The sequence below is a fragment of the Rhopalosiphum maidis genome, chromosome 1, assembly GCF_003676215.2.
Source record: "Rhopalosiphum maidis isolate BTI-1 chromosome 1, ASM367621v3, whole genome shotgun sequence".
NCBI lineage: Eukaryota > Metazoa > Arthropoda > Insecta > Hemiptera > Aphididae > Rhopalosiphum > Rhopalosiphum maidis.
In genome coordinates, this window is record NC_040877.1 from 89,915,814 (window position 1) to 89,928,785 (window position 12,972).

The 12,972-nt window shown below is 29.0% G+C and overlaps 1 protein-coding gene across 2 annotated transcripts in view; it reads left to right on the top strand.

Moving 5' to 3' along the window:
- Window positions 1–1,923: 1,923 nt before the first annotated feature.
- LOC113552163 overlaps window positions 1,924–12,972 on the top strand; it is a 148,439-nt gene continuing 137,390 nt past the window's right edge. The window contains exon 1 of one of the 2 annotated variants that reach the window (XM_026954894.1): window positions 1,924–2,573. The gene's annotated coding sequence lies outside the window, so the exon portion shown is untranslated. The remainder of the gene's footprint in view (window positions 2,574–12,972) is intronic. The other variant, XM_026954895.1, reaches the window with a different exon arrangement.

Here is a 12,972-nt window from a genome sequence, read left to right on the forward strand (position 1 = left end):
AATAATAAACGGGGGACTTTTAAAGCGGTCAAGTTCTCCGGATTGCCATTTGCTAAAATATAATATGTGTAAGTTATCGTGCAGACCCTACCGTTTTTATAACATACAATTTTGAAGACCCTGCATATATAATATGTGTAACATGTATTATTTGCATGCACACTGTACACACACACACGCATACCTATTGATTTAAAAAAATAATAAATCGAAATAAGTGATTTAATATCATTAAATTAGTTTATTCTGTTTGTTCAGTTTATTGGAGGAGGTCGGGAAATGGACGAAGGATTAGATGGATGATTTGGGGGAGGACTATTGACTAAGCTTTCCCAAATATAAAACTAGTTTCCTCCAAAAATGTAGATTACTTGTATTCTGTGTTTTATATTAATTATTTATTAATATGATCAAATTAAAGTTGTATTATGGCACGTTTATTCTTTTAGATTAATCGGTCTTTGATTATGATTGCATGTCAATAATTTGATAACATAAATGTAGGTGAACATTAAAAATTCTGACTTGAATAGAATATGGATATTTGATTAGTGATTTTACAACTTTATTTATACCATGGGTTACATTATGTGATTCAAAATATTAAATCATTTGGTTGTAGTTTTTTTGTTGTTTTTTTTCTTATTAGAAATAAGCCTCATCGGCAACTATGCTTGACAATAATTTTTTATCTAGTAATCATTTATAAATATTTAAATAATAATATGACACTAATTATTATTAGGATTTTGTTTGTACACATTATATTTTTGTTACGATAAATTGTCTATAATACTTTATTTTGTACATTTTAGCATTTGTTTTTGGCTATCTGGTTTTGGTCTTTAGGGATTGGTAGAGAAACTTACTAACTTAGGAATGTTCACTATTATTATACCATGACAATATTAAATAAGTAATAATAAAGCTTGCACAAAATAGATCCGGGGCTTCAGCTTCTTCAAATAAGTTTATCAATCTCTGATTATAGCCCAGATGCCCCGAGGAAATGGGTGGATGAGACCGTCGTCATTATTCAAGGCTAATAATTGCTTAGTTGTAATATGTTGGTGTGTTAAAATTGTTTTCCGTATCACATAAAGATACCCCGAAACTGCAGTATAGGTATACTAAATCGAACCAAGCTCAATTCAATTTTGGCAGCAACCTATATTTAAATGTGCCCCCCCCATTACCAACACTAATCAATTACAGTTATCATATATATATTATACAATTTGATCGTTTTATATATGGATCCGTATCAGTGTTTTGAGTGTTATACGTGGACAAAATGTCGGAATTCTAATGTAAAGCATGGACATTATGTACATGTGTATAAACAAAGTTCTAGGTGGTTTCGTGCGTTCTTGGGAGAGTACTTTTTTGTAAAAACAAAAAGAGGATGTCTCTCAACCCACCGACACTTGTATATAATACCTTGTACATAACACATACACAGTGTGTGTGTATATATATAGACGAGTGTATATTAATATAGTTCGACGTTGCCCAGCTAAAGATTTTGGAGTAGGGTGTAAGGGTTCTCTGTGGTCCCCGATTATAGGACTGTGTATATATATATATATATATTATCATGCATTTATATATACATACATATATATCTCCACTGTGACTCGGAGGATGGGGGAAGAGAGGATACAAAGAGAGAGAGAGAGAGAGAGAGAGAGAGAGAGAAACGCGAAAAAGGAGAAAAGAAAATCGCGTTGCTGAGCAAAGCGCGGGCGACGGCGCTTATTATAGTGCACGCGGCCCCGGCAGAGACGTCGCCGACGCCTCCGTACGGTGGCTCACCCTGTTGACACGACGTTCAACCGTTCTGCGCCGCCACCGCCGGTCGCGGGCAATCGAAAGGGTCGTATCGCGCGTACACCGCGAGTAATCCCCAGTCGGCCAGCAGCATTTTAGCAGTAGAACACACTTAACCAGTAGTGTCGGTGCAGCTCTAACACACATTCATATATATATATATTTATATTAACTTATGTATAATTTTTTTTTTATAAAAAAAATATAATAATAATAATTTAGCTGACCTATTTTCGTCTTAACTGTTTTCCACAAAACACAATATAAAATATATATACATCGAGTTTATCATGCGATACAATTCACGTGCTTAGCATAAAATCGTTGTCGTGTCTTCTCTCCTGCGAGGATTACGCGTCGTTTTCAAATTCGTACGTAATACAAATTACAATCGACGCAATAACGATCCGATTAAATATCAAAACAACACAATTGTTACAAAAGTATATTTGTATTAGTATTGTTGTTATTATTATCATTACTATTTTCAACAACTCCCGCCTTATATTGTAATTATACATATTTTTAGCCGTATCGTAGATGATATAAATTGTGTAGTAATATCTATAAAATTACCAATATAACATATATATATATATATAAATATAAATTTAATTACATATAATATATATAGAATAACTCGATTAGTGAATCACATCAATATATATATATATATATATATATCAATATAAGTAAATAAGACACGCGAAAGAAGCTGATAAATCCGCTACGATAGACCGTAGGTAAGTAATTTCATAGTTTATTGTTTTATTTAGATTTAGTGTAACTTGTTTACAATATTATTTTTGTTGATTTGTCATTTAAGCACTTTTGATTTATATATAATATGTTCATTATATAGACATATAGTATCGTAATATAATATAGTAATTATATGTAGACCAGGGGCGTATTTAGTTTTCCGTTAGGCGGTGCGCAGAGGGGGTATTGAAAATTAAATTTTAATTGTTCACTTTACTTAATAAAAACAGTAATAAATGTAATACAATTTAGTAGAGTTGTAAATTTTATTTAAATTTTTCTTTCACGGCAACATTTTTGAATAACTTTATCTGTATTTATTTCTTCTTCTCGGTTACACGGTAACAAGTCTAAAATATTTACTATTAACTTAATATAAATTTATAAAATAGTGTATCATAATATTTTGTTGTTTTGTTTTAAGTAATTGGTGCGTACAATAAGAACGAAAAAAAAAAACGCGGAAAGATCCATTCAACCATTTACCCCGCGGTAAATACGCCCCTGAATGTAGCTGAAACTCGAGATGTTCAGTAAAATAAATGAGTAATAATAAAACGTTAGAGACGGATCACCAAAACGTTCAGTGGTTGAAAAGTTCGCCGCGCCGGGGCGAGCGATGGACGTTTGATAGATTAAATATATAGACGTACCATTTGTATTACCGATCCGCTTTGTTGTAGTGTAGCCCGCTTGTAGGTAGATAGGTCGTAGGTATGGGTACTATATATAGGTACCCGCAGAGTCGATCGCGATATTGCGACAAAACGATGATAATATGAGTAGGTATATATTATCTATGTATGACGTGTGTCGTATGCGTGCAAATTACATTATATGCATTTAGGTATTTTGATGTTTGAAGTATATCGCAGGGAAGGGTATCACTGTTTCACCCATACTATATTTTAATTTATCACCATAACACGTTTATCCTATATTAATATATTATTGTTAAATAATAATATGATTTCTTTATCTTGTGTGTCTATGTTGTATTGTTGTTGTATAAGTGCATCGATGTAGTTTTAAATATTAATTTGAACGATTTGAAATTAAGTTACATATGGGCATTATTGTGTATAACGTATATTTTATTTTAGGTGAATAATTATTGGTATTTTTTTGTTGGCTTAATTTATAAAACTTTTCATGTCAGAATACGTACATATTATAAATTTTCATTAATTTTTAAAAACTTTTTATGTACGTTTATCAACCAATAAGTCGCTAATGGAATTTGACATTTTATCGTATTATTTTTTATAAATATTGATACGTACAAGCATAATCTAAATATTAAACAAAAAGGCTGCGCCAATTCAATAGCCATCGATACAGGGGCGTATTCAAGGAGGATATAGGGGTCAGATCAGCTATGGCTTATTTATTTTTTTTTTTTTGAATATGTCCAGTTAAAAAGTCAAAACATTTTTGAAAACTAGGAAACAAATTCAAACAACATAGCGTTTTAAATGATAGAATAAAAAAATTCAGTTATTATTGTTTATCTTGTTTATTGTTTTACTATTATATTATTATACACGTGATACATGATTTTTTAGAAAACGATTAAAAATTTAATCTTTTACTTCGTATTTATAAATAAATCTAGTTATTTCATTATAGGTAATGCATATTTCATATATTATGAATATAATATAGCGGTAATATATGAATGCTAACCTATAGTAAAAATATAATAGATACTTAGTATTTTATTTTATTTTATTTTTTGTAAGTTTTTAAGATAATTAAATCGGAGTCCTCATCAATGCATTTTTTAAAAAAAAACTCTTTAAAACGTCTATTTTTTTTGTACATATAGATTAGATGTTAATCCACTGGTCACCCCTTCTACCATACAAAATTTATTTCACTAGATAGATAAACTGTGTCGAGTGAGAAAATATGTACCCCATTTCAACATGTCATTTTACAGACAATTAACTTCCAAAAGACATGCGACTTGATTCAACAGATATTGACAAAATATTCAACGTATAATTTTGTTCGAGTTTTTATCCATATTTGGTTACGAAAAAAAGGCCATAATATAAATCTATATTTTGTTCAATTTAATTCTTAAACAACCGAGTAGAATTGTTAGAACCTTAGAGGTAACGATTTTTTAATCAAAGCGTTATCTGCACTCTAGTATAAAGCTAATGAATATTTTAAATAAGTAAATGCAATAATGAATAATGTACGCAACGAGATCGTGCATATATGACGTTAAATCAGCTAAATAATATTAAAATTATGTTGAATATTTATTTTATGGATTAAACTACATAATATTAATGTTAAAGCATACACTCGCAAATACATACAATCAAATTTAACATTATTTGATTAACACATTTTTATATATTACATTTGTATTCACAATATTATATTATAGTACTGTACTCGAAAACAAAGTGTAATAAAATATGATAAGATTGTTACTTGACAATTATGTAATTTATATTAAAATGATATTACATACGAATGTGGAACTATAAATATTGTTTTTACTGGTAATACTGATATAGATTTTGTTTGAAGATGAACGAACTCAATAATACAAATAATACAATGTATTACCCTTGTAATCTGATGTCTATTGATAATTGAATACTGCATTGATACTTTGGGATCGACACTGTGTTGTGCTGTTAAAATCGAGTATGCTTTATGAGTTTAATAACTTACAGTGTATAATATAATGTGTTTAATATATGGTAGGTACCTAATCGTAAAATTAAAAACGCATCACGCGATCGATTTATTTCCATTATACTAAATACGTATAAAATAAAATATTATTATTGCGAATTGTGAATTGCGATAACAATTTGTTTGATGTTTGTATATAAGCTGTATATATATATATATATATATATATATATATATATATATATATAGTTACTGCTTATAATGTTTTATACTATGCCCTAAATCCATCAAACGCGCTTAGGCGTCAGTCATTTTATTTCCACGCCTTGACCCGTAAATTACATTTACTTGTTATTTTATGTATTGTTAAAATGAAATTACTTACTAGAGGAGTATACCGGACATATAAACAAACATCTCATTTTATCTTATCGTAACTAAAACGTCGTCGACATAATGATTCAGTGCAGAATACCCAAAAGCACTTTCTTTTGGTCCGGATCTCATGAACATAAATAAGATTTATATTGTATGTATATAATATGAATATGTGTGTAGCGCGGTATGTACTGAATTATCGATCCGCCTCCGATGACCCTTTAAAAACATTTAGCGGAATTTTTTCCCCCGATCCTGTATGCGGTACAGATTTGATCCACAATCCATCGGAAGGTGGCTCGACATTGTCATGTGCGTAAATTATATAGATGTTTTTATTCACGAGGTTTACAAAAACTCACATTGAACATGCTACAGTTTTAACTGCGAAATTTTGCTCGAACCCATCGCTGTTATAACGACTATAAAATATTACCTATTTACTGTGTATAACCTATAGTTATAGTGCAGTAAGAAGTGATTTTTTAAAATTAAAACAAAAACAATTTTCTAAGTCTCCGTTCCGTGATATATTATTCATCCATGTTCATATAACATAATATATAATATTATACTAATTAAAAATGTATTAATTACTTATTAGTTATTAATATGACCTCGCATTAAATACATCACTTTATTTCATTATCGCCATAAAATAGATAGTGTAAATGTGCGTAGCTATTATTAAAATAATTATTAATTAATATTCGTCCATTAATAATATAATAATATTGCGCTTATTGTGTATATAACATACACATATAACATATAAGTATATATATATATACTCTACTCATATTCAGATAAAACATCTAAGGAAATATGGAAATATTTGTAATAACAATAGATAGGTAAGACTAACGAGTGCGCAACCTTATGAAATAAAAGAATTTGATTAATTGTTGTTTTTTATGAAAATATATAATGTACGACGTTTTAACAAATTAGTCATTGCTATCGCAGTTTATTTAAATTTAGAATTTATATTATTATAAAAATGCATCGTAAGTAAGTTTAAAAAATGGAAATTGTTTTGTGATATTGACTAGACTATGAATTTTATTTTACGAAGATCGTATACAAAACGGCAAGTCGTATTGATCTTTGTATTATTTACTATTGCGATATTGTGTCAAAATACATATCTATCAAATATGAGAAATTCGCATAATACACAAATACTTTACAACGATGTTAATATATAAGATTCGTGTAATGAAAAATTCTGAATTCAATAAGTTAATAAAAGAAATATTGGTCTCCCTCGAAAAAAATACATTTAATATTATGTATAAATATGATAAAAAACATAAATATATTGAAAGTTTTGTGGAGTTTAACAATGATTTTAAAATCATTTTTTTTTTTTTTTTTTTTTGTTAACGTCCAGGCGGTCACACTTATCAGTAAAATATTTGAAAATACTATAAATTCGCACTTATTACTTCTCTCGCAACAATGATGATTTTTTTTCTTGTAATTTATTGGTATCATTATAAACGATATATTTCGATAAAATTCACGAAAATATGACGGTTAGATTAGGCTATTATTGTTATTTCGACTGTGTGAAAATAACGCACAGTCAATCGTGTTATAAATTATAATATTATGCGTCATTGGATTAAAATAAACAGATTCTGACATTCATTATGGTGTGAAAATGATGTTGTTAATGAAATAATGTGTATCTATTGCGATCATAGAAAGTTGCACTGCCTTATAGCTCAAACAAGATCCAATAACTAGTTACGATTTTGGTCTTGATGAGGTTTAGTCAACCGAAAATGTATCGGTTTATCGTAAAAAAAATAAAATGAATTATAACAATATTAATTACTTAATAACTGTACTGTTGTACGTTAAACCATCATTTGTTATATTTTAACATAGCAATGCAGTTGCCTATTATATTTTATTAATAGTTAACTTGCAGCTACATGACTAATTCAATTGTGTTAATGAAATATATAATTATTGTCTAATATACAATACTATAATAATTATTTGAGATTATGTAATTTAGTGGATTGTTAGAAATGTATTCTTACTTTCAATAATGTATTTGTTTTAGTTAAGCTTGCTATACTTCAATATTTGTATTTGTATTATTGGATGGGACTGTGGACTAAGCAGTCATACAAAAGTACTACTTTGAATAGCTCTTTAGGCAAATGGGAAGTTTGACGTAGAAATATTAATATTTCATATTACATTTTTGAAAATATTTTGACCTTTTTTATGCTGGTCAGAAAAATAGGTATGTGTACAAAATATTTTGGGTTGGCTTTATAAAAATAAATACGTTAATGTAAGTAACTTACATTTAATTACTTTTTAAATAGCTAAGTATTAGAATATTTTCAAGACAATTCAGCATAGTTTAACGATCAATAATTTATTATTTATTTTGAGAAAATAGGTATTTTCTATAATGAATCTTAAAAATCTTCTCATTAGTATTCAAAACAATTATTACCATAAACTCTATACCTATAATATTATCGCGTTATGCGTTGAAAATCATTTTGTATAATAATTATAATGTCAAAAAGTACTATTTGCATGTTCTCCTATACCTCATTTTAAAGGCATACATAGAAACCATGTCTACATGGATTGAGTGTGACCTATACCATTCTAGCTAAGGTTCAGACGACTTGAGAACTCTCCAACCACAAAAAGTAAATAAATATAATGCTTTAATTGTGCTCCTATTTTTAAACCGGAACCAAAATTGCAATGTTCCGGGACTGATTGAATTACAAAACAAATCGTTTTATACATATCATGTTTACGGAACAAGCGGGTTCGTGCGCATTAGTGTTTAGCAATAGTATTGTATTATTGTGTTAGTGTTGTTTTTGAGAGAACTGTTACGGGTCAAGTACTAATAAGCTGCCAATAAATATTTCGTATGGAATACACGCGCAATAGATCGTTGAAATTGGAATACATATATATAATATGTTGAAGGTGTACCTCTTCCTCTTTCTAAATAATATAACGATATGAGTTGTAGATATTATCGTATTTCGGCAGTCTTGAAAGCACATTAATTTTTTTGTCGCTTATAAAAAAAAATAAATTCAAAATAATATGAAATTTGTTTCTGCCTTCACACTTCACAGCCATTGCAGTTTGACTATTAATAATATGTGTTGGACGTTAAAAAATTACTTGTTTAAACAATTTTAATTTTAATAACCTTGTATTCGTTTTAAAATCAAACAAGATATTTAAAACAATAATTACAATATAAAATACAATTTTCAATACATTTTGCACGACAGAGAATAGTCTACAAAACCGTTTTATGGATATTATACTAATCAATTTTGTTAATAAACTATCTCACATGCCTCACCCGTAAACATAACACACATAAAACATTATTTCCGCGTAGCACGTTAAACCTATAGTCGGAACACTCGAAACCAAGGGATAACATATGGATGTCAGAACTGACATATATTGTAATATTATAGTTGTCAAACATACATCTAAGGAAAGAGAAGTAAGAATAATATTGTAAAACAGAATTATTGTGAGTTGTGACTCAAAAACAAAAAAAGTATATTACTCATTGAATATTATGTTATTTACATTTAATTCATACACAGATGATACTTTTCGATGGATTTGAATGAAGAATTAATTTTCCAGTGTACTAAAAAATATATATATACAATTTTATGGCTGTTAGAAAACTCAAAGTGTCTATGCAACAACTCTATTTAAGTGGAAAATTGTAAACAGATGGTACTTTAGATTGGTTGTTTTACAAAATTCTCGATTGCCTGTCTTATAAGAAATTGAGAAGAACTTAAAAAAAATGTTCATAAATATAAGGGAGTTTTCGTTTTAAAGTATATATTGATTTCTTTTGGTTAATAAAGATATTATTTGAAAAGAAATTGTTGCATACAAAGATAAAACCAGAATCCTTGGAGAATATAATATAAGATCTCTCGAACACATTGACAATAGATTTAGGTTATAAAATATTAATATTATTAGAAAAATACATTTAATTAGAATATAAACTATAACTTGTTACTATCATTACATTAAAAAACGTGAGAGCTGAAATCATTGATTACCTAACTATTTTGCAAAAGCTTATCTCGCAGTTTTTTTCACTTTTATTATATATTTTGTGCGTTTAAATATGTATTTTTATACATATATATATATATATATCTATATAAAAACTGTTTCGTATAGACGGAAAAAAATGTATATTTATTTGTATGCATTATATTCATGTCGTTCGTTCGAGTGCCATATTTTTAAATAAATTATATGAATTCGAGACATTCTATTTTGACGAATACAATGACTATTGAATTCATGATTTTATGATTTACGCACCTTAATATTATGGCATTGCGTAGTAGTGACTCCCTTTTATCCTGGTTTTCTTGTGCTGTTTATACTTAATATTTTATGCATAGAGTTTCGTGTTTCTGGATGAAATTGTTTTTATCCTATAAACAGATTGCCTGCGCATATTTTACATTTATACTTGTCGATAAAATACACACACAGTCGTCTAATGAGAAGCTTCAAACATTTATAGAAAGTAAACTAAATCTAAAATGTCTATTCATTGTTTAAAATTAGTCTAAATATATTGAAAATTGCATTGTGTTTATAAAATTAAGCCATAGAGTATTAAAAATATACAGAAATTATATAAAAGGTTCTCATTTAACCTGTGAGCCGACGTTGTTAAATCATGATGGTTTTTATTCATACTGGTGTACAATTGAAAATTATTATAGGTGTAGTGTACTTTTTTTGTTTCTGTTAATATGTAGTAATATCTATTGTAAAAACCGTAATACGATATATCTTTCATGTACAATACTAAGTATCTTTAAATCTTTTTCTAGTTCATAATAGATTAACTTTGAAAATCGTTCTCAATGAGGTAAATTCGGCTTTTAACACTTGATGTTTTCACTAGTATTTTGGAAATATTTCGCACAAATTCGATTAAATAAATTCGTTGGATTATGTATTTGTTGTTTTTTTATTTAATCGTTATAATATTATTTATTTGCCCATAAAATATCGGTTATTGTCGTCGTGCTCTAGATATAATTATATAAATAAAATGTACAAATAGTAAAATGAGCTATCATAATGCTATGATATGAAAAATGGATATTTGATAATATGTGTTAAGTATATCATACTAAATTTTCCGTGTAATTACTGATTACTAATTTATGTATAGTGAAATATAAATTTATTAGATTTAATATGTTATGATTTTATTCAAAAACGTTAATCTTAAAAATTAATTGTTAGATAATATTAACTGTTATTCAATATTCGTGCGATTATTTTAAATTTCTAATATTCAAAAATTGTTGTTTAAAATATTGTGCATTTAATAATAATTATAATGGCCATATGTATCAACTATTAGTTAGTATATTGATGGTTTTATTGTACATTGTGTTAACAATAAACGTAAGACACAATTAACGAGAGAAATGAATACAAAAGAAAATGCTTAAGCGTTCATTTTTCGTTTTTGACAAAATTACAAAACTGCGTGTTTGTACGATATAAACTGTGGATGAACTGTACTAGCGGTATAGCAGGAGAGAGGGCGGATGTCTTAATATTTGAAAATAATGATAAATTATTACATTCGAAAAACGGTTTTGAGTGGAGTTTGGGTTACTGGAAATGGGGTCTGTTGAAACCAGTGATGAGATGAAACGAGCAATCTTCGATATCATATTTATCGATTAATTTTTTTGACATGAAATCATGTTATGATGTGTTAGGTTAATAGTAAATAAATACATATATAGCTACACATCTATGCACCATTGCTCCTCTTAGATAATTGAATATAAATGAACAGTTTATAACGGTATTATTTTACGTATATACAGAACTCTAATAACGTGAAGCTGATGGAACTGTGTTCATAAATTCATTAATTTTCGTAATTCATCAGTTCAAGTTTCCATTTAGCTTTTGGGTTTTAACTACATCTTTTGGATTTAAGCCAAAGGTTTATGAAAATACGCACGGTGCATGTCATATTTTTAACGTATTAAATGTACAGTTCTAAATGTTTTTACGCCTTGCCATAAAATAACCATTTATCTACATCTTTTTTAATCTGCTCGTGTTGTTGAACACCTTGTTTTGCGTGACACCTATAAAATATTATCTTTGACCTACTAACCATCTATATGAATTCATTATAATAAATTTAGAATGTTTTTATAATAATTAATATTGTGCAATAAGTCAATGAATTTCTCTAGTGGTGTTGATAATGTATATGCAGAAACCGGACAATTTATTTTCGTTTTTAAAATAAACGATTATAGTTAACGATTTGTACAAATGATGTCGACACTGAAACAACAGAATTTTATTCTGTAGTATTCAGAATTTTCACGACTGGTGCATTTTTTTAGGCATCCCTCCCTTAAAAATGTCAAGTCGTGACAATAAAAAATCATTTTCGGCGACTAAAACGATTTAAGTGCTATTGGGTGATTAAAAGATGTCGTTGTATACCAGTGAACAGATACATATATCTCGTGGAGTTTAGTTACTGCGGATAGCGCGTGTGCGGTGGTTACCGAAATAATCAGCAAAGCGAAAGTTTATATATTAAAATTATATGGTTTTTATATGGTTATTTCGACCGGCCGGTACAACGAAATAATATTTTCGATTCAGTTCCAGTTCCGGTTGAACAAAACTATACCGCCGTGAAGTACGACGGTATACGACAGCCGGACAGCGTCGTATGTCGCCCGAGCGATTGTCGCTGGCGTGTCGCGTGATGCGGACGGCGACCATCGTTGGAATTCTTTCTCTCGAATGTTTCAAACGATTTGCCGATGTTGCCGCACGAGCCATTCGTATATTTCCGCCGCCTATCTATACTATTATCGATATTATGACGAGTGCACTAAAATCTGCGCGATGGCATATGATTCGATAAGTCCTGATACGGCGGTACTTTGAAAACGATTTCAAACTATTTGCCGCGGCCGTCGCTTAGAGCCTTAGATCGATCGAGTGCCTGTGTTGTGATAGTAAATATAGTAATAATATGTTCACACGACGTGTTCGGTAGTATTTATCGATTTATTGCTGTGCGAGAGTAGCACCGTTTGATGTATTATGGACTTGACGCCGTTTTAGTTATCAGGTGCGCGCCGGTTAGAAATTTATCTCGGGCAATGTCGAACGGACGAGCTGCTTAAAATTCATCGACAAAGACAACCCGTGAAATAGCCAAAATACGATATCTTATTATAATAATATACATTGACGTGAAGAAAACCA